Raw genomic sequence first — 17,025 nt, forward strand, 5'->3', positions numbered from 1 at the left:
GCTGCTGTGTTTGACAGACTATGTTTCATAGCCTCAAGACTTACCTTGTTTTCATTGAAATATACCTTAAAATGTTCTGTTTCCTTTTGCTAGGTCAATGAGTTGTGATATTTCCTAGCCAAGGGGTTTAGACAGTGTACTGAGAGCTGGTCATCATATTCTTATTTTTAACCACATTGCCTGGGACCTCAGTATATAGCCTTTATGGAGGAGGGTGTTGGACTGTGTCTAGTATTTTCTTACACCAAGAAAGTAGAATCACGGAGTAATTTGACATGATCAAATTCAGATAGTGAAAAATTTATAGTAGAACCCATATCTACTATGTCTTTAATATCTTCTTGATTTTAAATTAGACAGTGGAGCATGTGGTCCCCTGACAAGGTTTGACCATCATGCCAGGTAAAGATTTCTGACTGCCCTCTCTGTTTTCTTAATACTCTGTGTTATTCCCTTTGTGTCCAAGGGATCAGATTTAATTAGCTTATGAGAGAAAGAAAAGGAACACCTTCCCTTGGCTGTGTCTCAGGAATTAGCCTGTCAGAATGCCGGTCACCTCCTAAAATTCTTCTCTTCCTCCGCTGTTCTCACTCACAGGCAGCATCATGGTCTGCTCAGTTGTGGATGTGAGAAAGCCTGACCCCTCCGCGCCCCTTCTCACCTCCCACATCCCGTCTAAGTCATCCTGTCTCATCAGTTCTGTTTCTGCTCTTCCAGCCTGTCCACTGCTCCGTCTCTCCACTACTCTGTTCCAATCAAAGCCCTGGTCATCCCTTCCTGGGGGCTAATGCTGTAGCCTCCTCACTTTCCACCCTCATCAGAGGGGGCTTTCAAAAAAAGCCAATGTGATCAGTACTTACAATTCTGCCCTTGAGATGAATCCTCAGATCCTCACAATGTACCTGCAGGGCTTGCACACTCTAGCCTCTCCCCTCACGCCCCTGACGTCACTGTCCCCTTGCTGTCTCTGCTGTGAGGTGGTCATGTGGTCCTGCTCTAGTCCTCAGGCATGTGTTCCCCCTTCCACCGGGCAATGCACGTTCTCCTGCCCCTTCCCCGAGCCTTTGTCAAGTGCCGTCCTTCTCGTTAGTGTGCAGAAGGACGGAGACGGCTCTGTCTGTTCGTTCCTCCCCACATGGTTCCCAGCACAGTTCCCGGCATGGAGCGTGGGCCCTAATAATGATGTATTGAATGAGCGAATGCAAAAAAATTTAAAGACAGCAATAAGAACGTTTGAAATGACTCTTTCTCTATAAGGCATACCTTACTATATAATAGAAATGTGTTTCCAAAAAGTAACCATTACCTTAAAAGGTATATGAAAGTCAAAGAGTTGGTCACTTTGTCATGTCCCACTCTTTGGGACCCCAAGGACTGTAGCCCATCAGGCCCCTCTGTCCATGGACTTCTCCAGGCAAGAATACTAGACTGGGTAGCCATTCCCTTTTCCAGGGGATCTTCTCAACCCAGGGATTGAACCCAGGTCTCCCGTATTACAGGCAGATTCTTAACCATCTGAGCCACCAGGGAAGCCCTTAAAAGGTATATATCAAAAGCAAATTATTTTCACTGGGAGGGAGGGAGGAAAGGGAAGGAAAGAAGGAAGGAAGAAAGGAAGGAGTGAATGAGTGAGTAAGTAATTCAGCTAGGCATCTCCTGACCACACTTTCTGGTTGACTACCTCTTGTGTTGCTCACGTGAAGAGATGTTGCTCTGGAGAAGGAAACCAAGAGATGGACTCAAGAAGTCTATAAAAACCACTCCCAGTGGCCCTAGCCTGTTCCCTATGTCCTGCGAAAAGCCTAGACGTTTTATGGAGGGGTTTTGGCTTAAGAGGGTCTGTCCTAGAATGATTTCCAGACACGACGCCAGGCTGGATCATGATCCATTCAGCTTAGAAAAGTGACCCTTGCCTGAGGATAAACAGCTCAGCGCAGCTGCAGTGAGTGGGGCAATGGGACCTGCGTGGGGAAAAGACGCTTCCTGCCATTCGGAGGGCTGGCGGTGCTGCTCATGGTAAAAACAGGACCTGGTCTTCTGCAAGCTTACCACGTGTCAGCAGTGTGTCTCGGTGTCTCATTTCTTATCACAGTCCTGTGAGGTAGATACTAGCATCGTCCCGCCTTTCCGATGAAGAAAGTACCTCTCTAGCAGAGAGAGAAGGTCACTTGCACATAATTGTAGAGCTGCTGCTGCTGCTAAGTCGATTCAGTCATGTCTGACTCTGTGCGACCCCATAGATGGCAGCCCATGAGGCTCCCCCGTCCCTGGGATTCTCCAGGCAAGAACACTGGAGTGGGTTGCCATTTCCTTCTCCAATGCATGAAAGTGAAAGTGAAGTCACCCAGTCGTGTCTGATACTTGGTGCTAAATTGCCATCTGGTTCCAGAGCGCATTTTCTTTCTTCTTTTTTTTAATTGGGGTATAGTTGCTTTATAATGTGTTAATTTCTGCTGTATAATGAAGTGAATCCAATATTGTTGTTTAGTCATGACGTCCTGTCCTACTCTTTTGTGACCCCGTGGACTATACCTGCCAGGCTCCTCTGTCTATGGGATTTCCCAGGCAAGAAAACTGGTATGAGTTGCTGTTTCCTTCTCCAGGGGATCTTCTGGACTCAGGGATTGAACCCACGCCTCCTGCATTGGCAGGCAGATTCTTTACCTCTGAGCCACCAGGGAAGCCCCATATATCCCCTCCCTCTTAATTGGAGGCTGATTGCTTTACAGTATTGTGTTGGTTTCTGCCATACATCAAACATGAATCAGACATAGGTATACGTAGCTCCTCTCTCTCTCAAACCTCCCTGCCACCCCGACCCTACCCATGTAGGTCATCACAGAGTGCCGAGCTGAGCTCCCTGCACTGTACAGCCGGATCCCATTAGCTGTGTCTTACACATGGCAGAGCTCGTATGTCAATCTCCCGATTCACCCCATCATCCACCCCCCACCCCATGTATCCACCGTCCATTCTCTACATCTGCAGAGAGCACGTTCTTACCGTGCCCTTTTGTCTGCTCTGAGGGTTCAGGGAGCCTCGTGCACTGCAGTCACTGGCGGGATGCGGTGAAACTACCCGAGCCTTCTCTGCCAAGGCTTCAGCGTATTAATAAAAAGTCAAAATAGAGCATCCTATTTCAGAAACTCTTAAGGTGCTGTAAACCCAAATGGTGCTTACAACTACCTATATGAAGTTGTATCAGATCAGATCAGATCAGTCGCTCAGTTGTGTCAAGTCACATGAATAACTTGTCAAGTAACTTAATTTTAAGGATACCTTCTTTGAGCCTTCCCACTCCTAGAGCTGGGTTAGGTATCTTTTCTCTAAGCTTCCACAGCATCCTTTCTTTCTTGTTATTATTGCCTTAGATTTTTTCTGAAACAGCATGTGTGTGTGAGAGAGAGAAAGAGGAGGGAGGGAAAATGGGAGCAAGAAGGGAATGATAAAAAAAAGAATCTGTAATTTTTAAACCCTCTTTCCTTATTTCTACTACATGACATTGTCTGTGTAAACCTTCTACTGCAACAGTGCCATGCCTTATTCTTCTTTGAAACTCAGACTCCTGGCATAGTGCCTGGTACGTGGCACTTATTAATTACTCACATGTGCATGACTGCACACAGACAGCAAGTAGCTGAGCAGGATTCAAACCCAGGGTTCCAGGGCTGTGTGACTCTCCATCTCGTAATCTTTCCAGCATAGTCCCTGCCTGTCTCAGGAAGATACTGTCTAACAAAGGGGATAAAGCAAATTGACTGCCTCGCATGGAGACCATGATTTTGCCAGAAACAGAGACAAGATGCCTTCAGCCTTGGGAGAGATTCCTCTCCAAGAACTGGGGAAGGTGAACTGAGCCTTATGACAGTTGGCAGTAAGCTAATGAGTGTTGCATAAGTTTGGTGCACCAGTAAAGAAAGGGGTCAAAGTTTTGTGTACTTTAAAAATAAAACTGCAGTATAGGCTGTCCTTTCGAAACGGGCCAGCATCATTGGTTGAGAAAAACCCACACCCAGGAAAACAGAAACTCTCATAGATTGTAAATGAACGTGTAAATTGCTACAACCTCTTTGGAGAATAATTTGGCGATCATTCAGAAGTTTAAATTGCAGACAGTCCTCTCAGTTAGCAGTTTCAATTCTAGCAATGTCTTTTACAAGTATATATACAGATATGCACGAAGAAGTATAAGCTGTTTTTATAGTTGCATTGTTCATAGTAACAAGTGATTGGTAATAACCGATTAAATATTTCGTTGTATATTCACCCATGAAATGAAGTACTCTAAAGACATCAAAAATGAGGCCTTTCTCTTTTTACTTACATGAAACCATAGCCAAGATACATATCTCTTTTAATTAGAAAAAAGTCATCTTTGTTAAAAAATACTATGTGAATGCATGTGTGTTTGTGTGCATAAACTATTCCCGGAAGAATTCACAGGAAACTAGTTCCAGTGATTACTTCTGATGAGAGAAATACTTTCACTACCTAGTCATTGGTATCTTTTGATTCTTTTACTGAGAGTCTATATTGCCTATTCAAAAGTAATAAATTACTAAAACTTAAACCTGCTATATAAGGAAGTTTAACAGTTGGATTTTTATTCGCAACTTTTAATTTTGATATAATTTCAGGTTTACAGACAAGTTGCAAGAATGCCACAAGGAGCCTCCTAGGAGTGTGCCTTGCGTCTGTAGTTGTTGTAATCTCTTCTCATCTTGAGTGTTATTCAGCCTTTGTCTATTTTCTTGACTGTGAGGTTTTCCACTTCTTTTGTAGACTATCCTTCAATTTAGGGTTGTTTTCCGTTTCCTCCTGATTAGGTTCAGGTCATGTGTTTCTGGCAGATGCCACAGAAGTGATGGTTGAGTCCTCACTGCCTCCTACGAGGAGGCTCTGCATTTCTCTGGGTCCTTAGCCCCATGGCTATGGGAGACACAGCTCTCCTCCGGGGCACACACAGAAGTTTTCCCACCATTTCATGGTACAATATCATCCTTTTCCTTCACTGCTTTGTCCAGGGATGTTAGCACCTCCTGGCTGACTTCCTATTCCTGTTACTTTTCCAAGAATTTGAGAGTATCATGGCTTATCACCCCGCTCCTTGCTTCCTACAAAGGTTGATTGGGAGCATCCGATGGAGATGTTGATGTATCTCAGGGGTCAGATCACACACCCTAGGCTGTTGGTGCTCTCTTTACTACCAGAATAGACTCATAGTGGGTTTAAATCTAATCATTTCAGATAGCCCCAATTCCAGAACCCCCCAAGTCGGTTCAGAATATTCATCCTCAAATTCTGTCCCTTTGATACCTCTCTTGGTACCAAAGTCTGTCACTAGTTTGGGTTACCCAGAGAAACAGAATCAACAAAATGAGAGTGAGTGAGTGTGTGTGTGTGTGCAGAAACTTTTGGCTTTTGCAGTTATGGACACTGAGAAGTCCAACACCTGCAGTTGGCAAGCAAAAGACCCAATGGTGTAAATTCTAGTCTGAGTCTGTGTACAAAGGCAGGAGGCCTATGTCTCAGCTCAAAGACAGCCAAGCAGAAAGGATGCCTTCTTACCCATTTAATTCTAGTCAGGCCTTTGATGGCTCACACACTGGGGAGGGCACTCTGCTTGACTCAGTCTGCTGATTGTAGTATAATTAACCCAAAAGGCAACACCCAGAGTAATGTTTGACCAAATATCTGGGCACTCGATGGCCCAGTCAACTTGATACATCAGACTGATTAGCTCAGGCACATATGTTATTAATAGTTTGTTTCAATATTGGGTGGTACTAATTTTACTTAGTTGGTTTAAGTGGTTGTAAGATTTCTCCATTGTAAAATTATTGTCTTTCTCTTTTGTAATTAAGAAGTGATTTGCGGGGAGATCCTTTGAGTCCATGTAAATACCTTCTTCCTTGTCATATTTTCAACTCCTCGTCTCAGCATACACAGATCGTTGTCTAACTCACATCATTCCTTCTATATTTCTTAAGTGGGTTTCCACTCTAAAAGGATTTTCCTTCTCTTATTTATTCCTTTTTTATATTAATGTGGATGCATAGATGCTTACTGTATTCAAAGGATTATAATGTTCCTGGCATTATTTATCTCAATGTTCACGTGGTCCCAGATTTAATCAGGGAACCATTCATTCACCTGATGGCTCCCCCGTCCTTTTAACTTTTCCCTCTCCTTCCTTGAGTACTATTTTCTGTCCCTGCTTTCTGTCACAACATGGTATTCCAGCTCATCTTCTGTTTTCCTGTACAAGCTCTGGAGTCAGTTTTTCTCCAAGGAACCCTGGGTCCTTTTAGTTAAGAAGGATAACATTTACAAGCCAACATCTGGGTGTCATTGCTTCTAAGCTCTCTCAGCAGATGGAACTAGGAAATGTGTGTGTTTATACATCATCCTCCGTTTATCCCCCATAGGCCATAGTTTGTACTGAATTCTCCAATTCTAAGTCAACCCCACATATTTTGTAACTTCTCTGCCAGTGAAAAACCTGTCTTGATTGGAGTAGGTGCCATTCAATTATATTTTCCTGGAATAAGAATTGCTAGTAGTAGTAGTGTTAGTCGCTCAGTCGTGTCCAACTCTTTGCAACCCCGTGGACTGTAGCCCTCCGGGCTCCTCTGTCCATGGGATTCTCCAGGCAAGAATACTGGAGTGGGTTGCCATTCCCTTCTCCGGGGGATCTTCCCGACCTTTGTATCTAAATTTTTTGAAGTTTCCTACATGAAAGGAAAGACTTTTTTATGTTGAATCCTGAGGATATGACCTATTTTTAGCCAGAGTGACATCTTGCTTTATTTAATACTCCCTCCCCACCCTACCCCCAATTTTTGAAAGTCACAAGGAAATAAGAGAAGTTTACTCAGTGAAACTAAGTATATAAATAGGAAAAATGGTAATGATGGCAGGTGATTTAAAGTTTTGCATACCTGATAGCCTGCATTTTCTTGTAAGTAGAATGCAAAACCATTTTCTGAGAGAGTGTTGTTGTTCAGTCGCTCAGTCATGTCTGACTCTGCAACTCCATGGACTGTAGCATGCCAGGCCTCCCTGTCCTTCACCAACTCCCGGAGCTTGTTCAACCTCATGTCCATTGAGTTGGTGATGTCATTCAATTATCTCATCCTCTGTCGCCCCCTTCTCCTCCTGACCTCAGTCTTTCTGAGCAGGTAGACGTGGGATAAGGGAACTCATGCATTCATTCCTTTATTTTTTTCACTCATCAACTATTTAACCACCCCCATATAAATTCCAGGACCATGTTGCATGCTGAAGATACAGCAATGATCAAGGTAGATATGGCCTGTATTCCCCTGGAGACAGACAATAAGCAAGTAAACAAGAACCTGCTTGTGGCAAATTATTATAAAGGAAACAAACAAGTGGGGGATGATGGGGGTGAGCAGTTTAGATGGGAAAAGAACTAGTCTTCTCAGCCAGAGTCCACAGTGACCAGGGATAACTAGTTGGCATGAGATGAGCCAATAGCTCAATATCAGATTGACCTGACATTGAGATTTTCCAGTGAAAAGATTTAAGGATAGGGATGAAAAGTGAAAGTGAAATTGCTCAGTCGTGTCTGACTCTTTGCAGCCCCATGAACTGTAGCCTACCAGGCTCCTCCATCCATAGGATTTTCTAGGCAAGAATACTGGAGTGGTTTGCCATTTCCTTCTCTAGGAGATCTTCCTGACCCAGGGATTGAACCCGGGTCTCCTGCATTGTAGGCAGACACTTTACCGTCTGAGCCACCAGGGAAGTAGTAGCCACCAGGATAGGAATAAATAGTTAGATTTATGTTTTCAGATCATGCCTCCTGCTGTATAGAGATTGAAATGGGGCAGACCAGTTAAGAGGACACCTGTGATGGGAAGGTTATCTAAGACTCCATGTTCTTTTAAAAAAATTTTTATTGGAGTATAGTTGCTTTACAATGTTGTGTTTGTTTCTGCTGTACAGCAGAGTGAATCAGCTATGCATATATGTCCCCTGTGTTTTGGATTTCCTTCCCATGTAGGTCACTGCAGAGCACAGAGTAGAGCTCCCTGTGCTATGCGATTGATTCTTGCTATCTATTTAATAGTAGTATGTATGTGTCAATCCCAATCTCCTAATTCATCCCACCCCCACTTCCCCTGTGACTCCGTATTCTTGCTAACCTTGTTCACTATAAAACCCCTGATCTATAGGTGAAAAATTGTACCACTGATTTGCATTTCATTAAGTGAAAAGTTAAATTGAAACATGTTTTCACGGAACTTATTTTGGTATAACTAGTTGCACCAGTTTCCTAGAGTTGCTGTAACACATTACAACAAGCAAAGTGTCTTAAAGCAGTGGGCATTGACTGTCTCACAGTTCTGAAGGCTGGAAGTCCAAAATGAAGGTATCAGCCGGCCATGCTCTCTCTGAAACCTGAAGAGGAGAAGTCCTTCCCCACCTCCTCCTAGCTTCCAGTGATGACCCTCAGACCGTGGCCTTCCTTGGCTTGTAGCTACTTCTGCCTCTGTCATCACGGGGCATCCTCCCTGTCCATCTGTCTTCACAGGCATTTTCCTCTACTTGGAAGGACAGCAGTCACACTGGCTTAAGGCCCATCCAGTGACCTCATCTTGATCACATCTGCAAAAGCCCCATTTCCAAATAAGGTCACCCTCCCAGCTACCAGGGCTAAGGACTTCAACATACCTTCCTGGGGGAACACAGTTCAAGCCATCTCATTAGTAATCTGTTGTGTTTTTCCCCCCCAGGTGGCTAGCTCATTTCTAACACTGCGGACATTCATTATCAGTATTATTGCTGTTTTGAAATGTCCCCATTATCATGTACAGAACCCTTCAGGAACCCTCATTATGTCACCTCCAGTACCTCCTGCCTCTCTCGTTTCCTTCTTTCTGCTTTAATTTTGTTTTTCCATTTCCTTTTGCTTACATGTCTCCACCTCTTCTTCTTGTCCCTGGCTTTTTTGCAGCAGTGCCCATTCCTCTTTTTATATCTTTTAATATGACCTTCCTTTATGTGGGTTTTTCTTTTCTTGAGCTCTTTTGGTATATCTCCTTTAAAAATGATTTTTAAATATGAAAGCTCTTTTTAAAAATGATGTTCTCTTTGATCTCCTGGTTGATAGGGCTATATATTCTTTACACTCTGCTTTCATGCAGGAGTATTTTTTTCATAGTTTTTCTCCTTTGTGGTGAATCCTTACTTTCCTCGGGTATTCTTGATCTGCTTTTTGTCTGTACAGTTCTTTTCCTTTTAACATCTGAACAAGGGTGCCATTCTGATTCACTTTTTTCTTTTTTATTCATCTATTTTTTATTTAAGTATGGTTGACTTATACTGTTGTACCAATTTCTGCTGTACAGTGAAGTGACTCAGTTATGCACATACATACATTCTTTTCTGGTTCACTTCAGATTATTTGGGACTTCCCTGGTGGCTCAGACAGTAAAGTCTACAATGCGGGAGACCTGGATTCGAGCCCTGGGTTGGGAAGATCCCCTGGAGAAGGAAATGGCAATCCACTCCAGTACTATTGCCTGGAAAATCCCATGGACAGAAGAGCCTGGTAGGCTACAGCCTATGGGGTCGCAAAGAGTCGGACACGACTGAGTGACTTCACTTTCACTTTCAAATTATTGCCAACTTTGAATAGGCATGTTCCATTCTGGGTTGGTTAGTTGCTGAAAGTTAGCGTGCAGAAGGATCTGTAGATCTCCAAGTTTGGGATCCATTACTTCCAGACCTTTTCTCACTAACACTCTGCCCGGATATGGCAGGCAGTTTGCCCGTCTAGCCAGCAGGTCCCATACATACGTGTGAGACTTGTGGGAGATGAGTTAGCATGGCCGCTCTGCATTTACAGAGATCACCTGCTGCAGAGCAATTGTACCTACTTTTTCATTTTCTCCTCACCATTCTGGCAACCTCCTTTTTTTCCTGCAAAAACATAATTTCCACTCCTGTCTTTATTTATCTCCACCTTGCAGCTCTTCAGAAGTGTCAAATGGGACCTCTTGTTTTGCAGCCACTTGGCAAAACAAGGGTCAGGTCCCCAGACCCTGCCATGCTTATCAAAAGATGGTTGGTTTGGGGACTTCCCTGATGGTCTAGTGGTTAAGACTCTGTGCTTCCGCTGCAGGGGGTGTGGGTTTGATCCCTGATCAGGTAACTAAGGTCCTGCATGCTATGTGGTGCAGCCCAAAAAAAAAAAAAAAGTTGGTTTGGCCATTCGAGAGCTACAGCTGTTTCTGGAGGACTTGCTCCCATGCCTGGACTTTGCAGAAGCACATGCTCACTCTTAGCAGCCCCTCTCCATGAGGATCATTTTGCAGTGCTTCTCACCCTCTCTTCATGGATTGTATTTCTGAGTTGTGGCTAGTTTTCTGTTTTCTCCTAGATAAAGTTTTCTTTTCTGGTTTTGTCTTGTTGTTGATTTTTCAGAGGGTAGAGTAGAGCTAAGATATCGTTACTCCAGCCTCCTTAAATGGGCGTGCCTTAGGTCAGCAGTTCCCGACCTTTTTGGCGCCAGGAACCAGTTTTGTGGAAGACAGTTTTTCCACGGACCGGAGTTGGGCTATGCTTTCAGGATGATTCAAGCCCATTACATCTATTGTATGCTTTATTTCTATTATTATTACATCAGCTCCATCTCAGATCACCAGGCATTAGATCCCGGAGGTGGGGGACACCTGCTTTAGGTGGTGTTTGGAGTTGATACTGGATTCAGCCCTAGAGAACTTGAGTGTTTAGAGATCATGAGGAAAGAGGAGCCAGCAAAGAGATTGAGGATGAAACCCCAAGAATGCACAGAAGCCAGGAAGGAATGTAGGGAGGAAATAGGAGTCAATGTCAGATGCTCCTGAGAAGCCAGTATGATGACGATCAGCCAATGGATTTAGCAGTTTCATTGGGGACTTAACTTTGGGAGGGCTTCCCTGGTGGCCCAGGCGGTAAAGCATCTGCCTGCAATGCAGGAGACCTGGGTTTGATCCTTGGTTTGGGAAGATCCCTGGAAAAGGAAATGGCAACTGACTCCAGCACTCTTGCCTGGAAAATCCCATGGACAGAGGAGCCTGGTAGGCTATACAGTTCATGGGGTCGCCTAGAGTCGGACATGACTAAGCGACTTCACTTTCACTTAACTTTGGGAAGTTGATCCAGGTTTACTGAGGTGCTAGAGAGGAACCCAAATTGAAGGTGGTTGAGGAGGTAATAGAAGACAAAAAAATGGCAGGTATAGGTGTAGGCAAACTCCCATCCTGAGAAGTATGAACATTATTTATAGCAACTTAAGATTTCCTTTGCATTGAAAAGGGAAAGAAAGCAGGCCAGTTGATGTGGTTAAGTATCACCTATTTGAAAACGTATGTTCTCATGAAATAAATAGTATTTATTCATGAGTAAAAATTTTATTAAGTGCACAGTAGGCTAAGTGCCTGTTTTATTAAGTGTGCAGAGAATTTTCCTCCTGATGATAATTAATAGTTTAAGAAGTCAATCAAGGGTAACCCTGAATTCTGTTAGTGGGAGAGCTTTTAAGTCCATGGGAGTGCATTTTGGAATCTCATCATCCAAAATAAATTCCTGTTTCTCTTCCACCCATCTCAAAGGTTAAATATATTTATGTCTCTCATACTCAATGTATGTTCAAATTCTGCCCACTATCCCTTTAAAACAATTTATCTTTCCTTCATTTCTACTATTGTTCCTTCCGTTGAGACCCTGCCTTATTGATCTCTTTAGCTAGAAGAGTCTTCACTTTTTTCCTTGTTTTCAGTCACATTCAATTTAGATTTCCTCAACCTAGGTTTCAAAGCCTTTTGTGTCAGAAAATAACCTGAATGCCCATCAGTGGATGAATGGATGAATATGTGGTACAATGGAATACTGAAGAAGGAATTCTTGCCGTTTGTAAAATGAGAGCATTATGCTAAATGAAATAAGTCAAAGACAAAAAACAAATACCGTACTATCCCATTTATATGTGGAACCTTAAAAAAAAAAAAAAAGGAAAACAAAAACACAAAACCCAAGTTCATAGAGAAAGCAGATTGGTGATTGCCAGAGATGGGGGTTGGGGTGGGGGATAGGAAATGGGTGAAGGGAGTCAAAAGGTACAAGCTTCGAGTCATAAAATAAATAAGTCATGGGGGTATAATGGACAGCATGGTGATAATACTACATAATACAACATTGCTAATAATACTGTGTTGCGTATTTGAAAGTGGCTAAGAGAGTAGATGGCAACCCACTCCAGTACTCTTGCCTGGAAAATCCCATAGATGGAGGAGCCTGGTAGGCTGCAGTCCATGGGGTCGCTAAGAGTCGGAAATGACTGAGCGACTTCTCTTTCACTTTTCACTTTCATGCATTGGAGGAGGAAATGGCAACCCACTCCAGTATTCTTGCCTGGAGAATCCCGGGGATGGCGGGGCCTGGTGGGCTGCCGCTTGTGGGGTCGCACAGAGTCGGATACGACTGAAGTGACTTAGCAGCAGCAGCAGCAGCAAGAGAGTAGATCTTAAAAATTCTCATCTCAAGAAAGTAGCGATGGATAGGGACAGATTTTAACTAGACTTACTGTGGTGACTGTTTCACAGTATATACAAATATTGAACCCTTATGTTGTACACCTGAAACAAATATAATGTTGTATGTCAATTATACCTCGATTTTTAAAAAAGAAAAGCCCATCATATCGTATCAAATCTGACTCCCTCCTGCTTTCTCAGTTGTTCTCTAACATTGCCTGATTGTTTGCTCTGGTTAGGCCAGCCTCCTTCCCATACTGCTAATCTTGCCACATGGTTCTGTCTTCTTGCTTGGGTTCGTGTTCACAGTGAGCACGTCATTATCTTTAGCGTCGTTCTGCGTGGGTTCCCCACCCCAGTGATGGTGTACCCACAGTCTGTCTGTGTCCCATCTGAGCGAGCTACGTACATCTTGACTTCTTGTTGTAGGTGATCTTTTGTACAAGCACATGCAAATTAACAGGGCCATGTTTTTCTTAAAAAAAAAAAAAAGTTTAAAGACGTCTGTATTTTTAAAAATGTTTCAGAATTCATGTACAAGACATAACCTTCGTATTGTCTCCATTGCTATTCATTAATTCAAAAGCTTAGTACCTCTCTGTTTCATTCAGAAGGCAGTGAAAATATCTGGCCCATTCAATAAATATTTTAAATAAATTCCTTTAAAAAATTGTTTTAAAAATCAGTTGCTGTTAAGCTGTTTTCACTATTTGGGAAGTTTCAAAGAGGGAAAAAACTCTGAACAGAACAAAGACCATATAGTCCTAGAGTCAGAGATAGGGTACCATGAATGGCTTCCCAAAGGAGCTGATGCTTGGACTTTTGAAGGAGTAGGAATCTACCAAGCATATGATGGAAAGAGACAGGTGGAGAAAGGTATTTAGGCAGAATGGACCCCGTGGACAAACCACGCAGGCCTGGTGACCCTGGGAACTGTAAGGAGCTCATTAATGTGAGGGCAAGAGTGACATGGGCTGGGCGGGTGGGTGGAAGTGTTGCGGGGAGTTGGGAGAGTCAAACGGAGAGAATCATGGAGGCCAGAACACACGTGTGCCCTGCTGTGGTTTGTGTATTGCCCTTCAGAGTTCCATATCAAAAGGCGTTTGTTGTGATCATCTTTGCCACCATGGTACATGTTTTTAGTATCTTACTATCACACTCTATCATTATTATTTATTTGCGATACTTCCCTGTTCTTCGGGCTTCCCTGGTGGCTCAGCTGGTGAAGAATCTGCCTGCAATGCGGGAGACCTGGGTTCGATCCCTGAGTTGGGAAGATCCCTTGGAGAAGGGAAAGGCTACCCACTCCAGTATTCTGGCCTAGAGAGTTCCATGGACTATACCCACGGGGTCACAAAGAGTCAGACACGACTGAGCGACTTTCACTCACTCACTCACTCCCTGTTCTTTATTCCTTTTTTAATCCCCAGAGTCAGGCCCAGCGCCTGGCACAAAGTTGATATTTGAATAATGAATTATAGAATTTCTGAAATGTGAAATATTTCAGATAGAATAATGATAAAAGTTTATCATCAAAGGTTTGCACACAGAGATTGTAGAAATGCCTTCCTTGGTCTCTCGAAAGAGATGGTGTCAGGCATTTGTCATCGAGGATGATTCCTGCCTTTCCTCCTGGAGACAACCAGAGAGGTGAGGATTACCTAAGTGCTGGCAGACTTCGTACCCTGCGGCTCTCTAAAACAAGTGGAACTCTTGGGTTGGTGTTAAGGTGTGTGTTGGCACCATCTAGTGGTCGTTTTAATACCTGGCCAAATTGAAAGTGTCATCGTTCATCACCAAACTCTTCCTGAAGCGTTGCATTTCGTATTATATCTTGTTCAGCCTTTGCCACTGTCTTCAACTTCATTGGAAGTTTTATAATTGTGTTTTACAAAGATGCTCTCAAGTTTTAATAAACAAGACATTCTATTTGAAATAAAATGGAATTTCAGAGGAAGGGCAGGGTTGGACAGACCTGGAATCTTAGAACAACAGTCTAATCTCATATGGTATTTGCTGTCTCTTAGTCACAGAGTTCCAGACTCATGAGGTAATATTTTTTTTTCTAACATCCTCCTCCTCCTCTCTGTTTTTTCTGTTTGGACAGTGTTTTTTAAACTAAAGAATTTTGTCCTTATCTTTGAAGACAGTTCTTATCTTTGAAGAAAGCTGGTGAGTGTGTCCTTCAAACGTACAGGTTAAACCAGAAAGGCTTGAGCGGTGAATCTTAGCTGCTCCTTGCTTTTGTGGGTCTTTCAGTATGAGTTATGTGGACATGTTCCTTGTGACTTATGTTGATTGACAGCTGAGGCAGGGGATCAGATTATGATCACTGCATTAATTCCTTGTGTGGAGGGATGGCTGTGCTTCTAGTAGCAATGTTAATAAAATAAAAGCATTTATTAAAAATCTCCTTCATGCAGAACATAATTGGATGCATAAGATTAATTGCCGTTTTTTTAAGTACTTACTCAATGCTGGAGGGAGGGAAGGATATAATTATCACCATTTTATAGGTGAAGGAGCTGAAACCTGCGGAGGTTAAGCAGCTTTCACAGTCTCTCGGCTCTTAAATTTGCATGTGAACCTTTGGACCCAGGTATCAAGGGCTTCGGGGTTGGTGCGTTTAGCAACCACAGAAACTTTCTGTCCAACAATGGGAAGAATGCATAGGAAAACCGCAGGAGAAAAACACACAGAAAACCTTAAAGTGGCCAATAACTCTCATTTAAGCATACACCAACTGCTTGATAAAAATCGTGGAATTAATTTATTGCTGACATTATCAGCATGTTTGTTTCCCCTCCTAATTATAGCCGACAGCCTTCATTCCAGTGCAAAGGGAGTTTAAGGGTCCTGCCCTCTGGTCTCTAGTTAGGCTTTAGTTATTGTCTTGCTGCACTTAGTCGACAGCAGGAGTGCTCAGAGACCCAGCCACTGTCCGTGGACCAGCATCCTCCCATGCTGGCGCTCCCTTCTTCCAGCTCTTGGACGTGAGCTCTGTCTGCATGAGCCTTTCGGCAGGTGGAGTATGTCGTACCAACCACTTATGTAGAAATGTCCATAAGGTGTTGGCCTTATATAAGTATGAATTAATGGTCAGTGGTAAATACATACGGGTTTTCTAAATTTTATGTTGAATTTTTTTCTTTGCGGATATAGATGCATGATTTTGCACAGTTGGAGTCATATCATATGTGCTGGGGGTTTTTACTCTTTTTCTTTTCTTAGTTCCTCTGGCTTTCTTCCAGCTGCCCACATGGCCTTCCTCTCATCACCCTACTATATGTGTTTTAAAATACATAAGACATAACATGATGCAGCCTTCCATATTTTTCCATGCTCATGTAACCATTTACAAAATGTATTTATATACAGTTATATATGGGCTTCCCAGGTGGTGCTAGTGGTAAAGAACTCGCCTGCCAATGCAGGAGACATAAAAGATGTGGGTTTGATCCCTGGATTGGGACGATCCCCTGGAGGAGGGCATGGCAACCCACTCCAGTATTCTTGCCTGGAGAATCCCATGGACAGAGGAGCCTGGCTGGGTACAGTCCATAGGGTCACACACAGTTGGACATGACTGAAGTCCACGCACGCACAGTTAGGTACCTGTCACATACATATAAAGAGTGGATTTTTAGCCTCTTATATGTGTGAGTGGTGGGATCCTGTTATACTTTTTAAAATAGACATACTTTCAATCAGCTATCCTATTCCTGGAGATCCGTTTCACACAAATGAAAGCACTGATTTGTAAGATTATGTGCCAAGAGTATTTTCTACAATATTGCTCACGATAGCAGGAAGAAAGTGGAGTGATCGAATAAATATATATCTGCACCATGGAATTTTAGGTAGTCATTTTTTTAAAAAGTGGATTTGAGTGCTCCTTCAACAGCACATATACTAAAATTGGAACCATACAGAGAAGATTAGCATAGCCCCTGCGCAAGGATGACACGCAAATTCATGAAGCGTTCCATATTTTTTTGTAAAGCTTAAAAACAAAATAAAATTTTAAAAAATTTAAAAAAAAAGTGGATTTGATTTATGCCAGAAATGTCTCCTCTACTGTTCTCTCTGGTATGGATGTTACTGTTTTTATTCCTTTACTAACATTTTTATGGGGTTTCAAGAGGGAGAAGAAATAAATATATTTGGACTATTTTCTTTACAGTTGAAAATCTGGCTAAATGGGTTTCAAGACCTGCTTAACTTCTGTATCTTCTCCTCCTAGAGCGCTTCTGTTATCCCAGCCATTTTTATTTCTTTCTCCTCCTTACTCCTTTGTATTTTAGAAATTAGAAGATCTCCAGCCTCTGGTATTATTTTTTTAATATATAAATTTATTTAATTGGAGGCTAATTACTTTAAAATATATTGTAGTGGTTTTCTCAGCCTCTGGTATTAAATTCTTCCTTCTCTCTTGGCTGATAACCCCTACTGGTCTTTTCTGTCAGCAGCAGCCACAGGG

At 42.8% G+C, this 17,025-nt stretch overlaps 1 protein-coding gene and 1 non-coding gene across 2 annotated transcripts in view; both read left to right on the forward strand.

Moving 5' to 3' along the window:
- The window catches only part of MYO1D (myosin ID), a 356,856-nt gene that overhangs the window by 85,437 nt on the left and 254,394 nt on the right, over nucleotides 1–17,025 (forward strand). The window lies entirely within an intron of this gene.
- Nucleotides 16,435–16,540, forward strand: LOC113878720. The gene has a single exon (XR_003507135.1). It is a non-coding gene; the product is annotated as a U6 spliceosomal RNA (small nuclear RNA).

The sequence above is a fragment of the Bos indicus x Bos taurus genome, chromosome 19, assembly GCF_003369695.1.
Source record: "Bos indicus x Bos taurus breed Angus x Brahman F1 hybrid chromosome 19, Bos_hybrid_MaternalHap_v2.0, whole genome shotgun sequence".
NCBI lineage: Eukaryota > Metazoa > Chordata > Mammalia > Artiodactyla > Bovidae > Bos > Bos indicus x Bos taurus.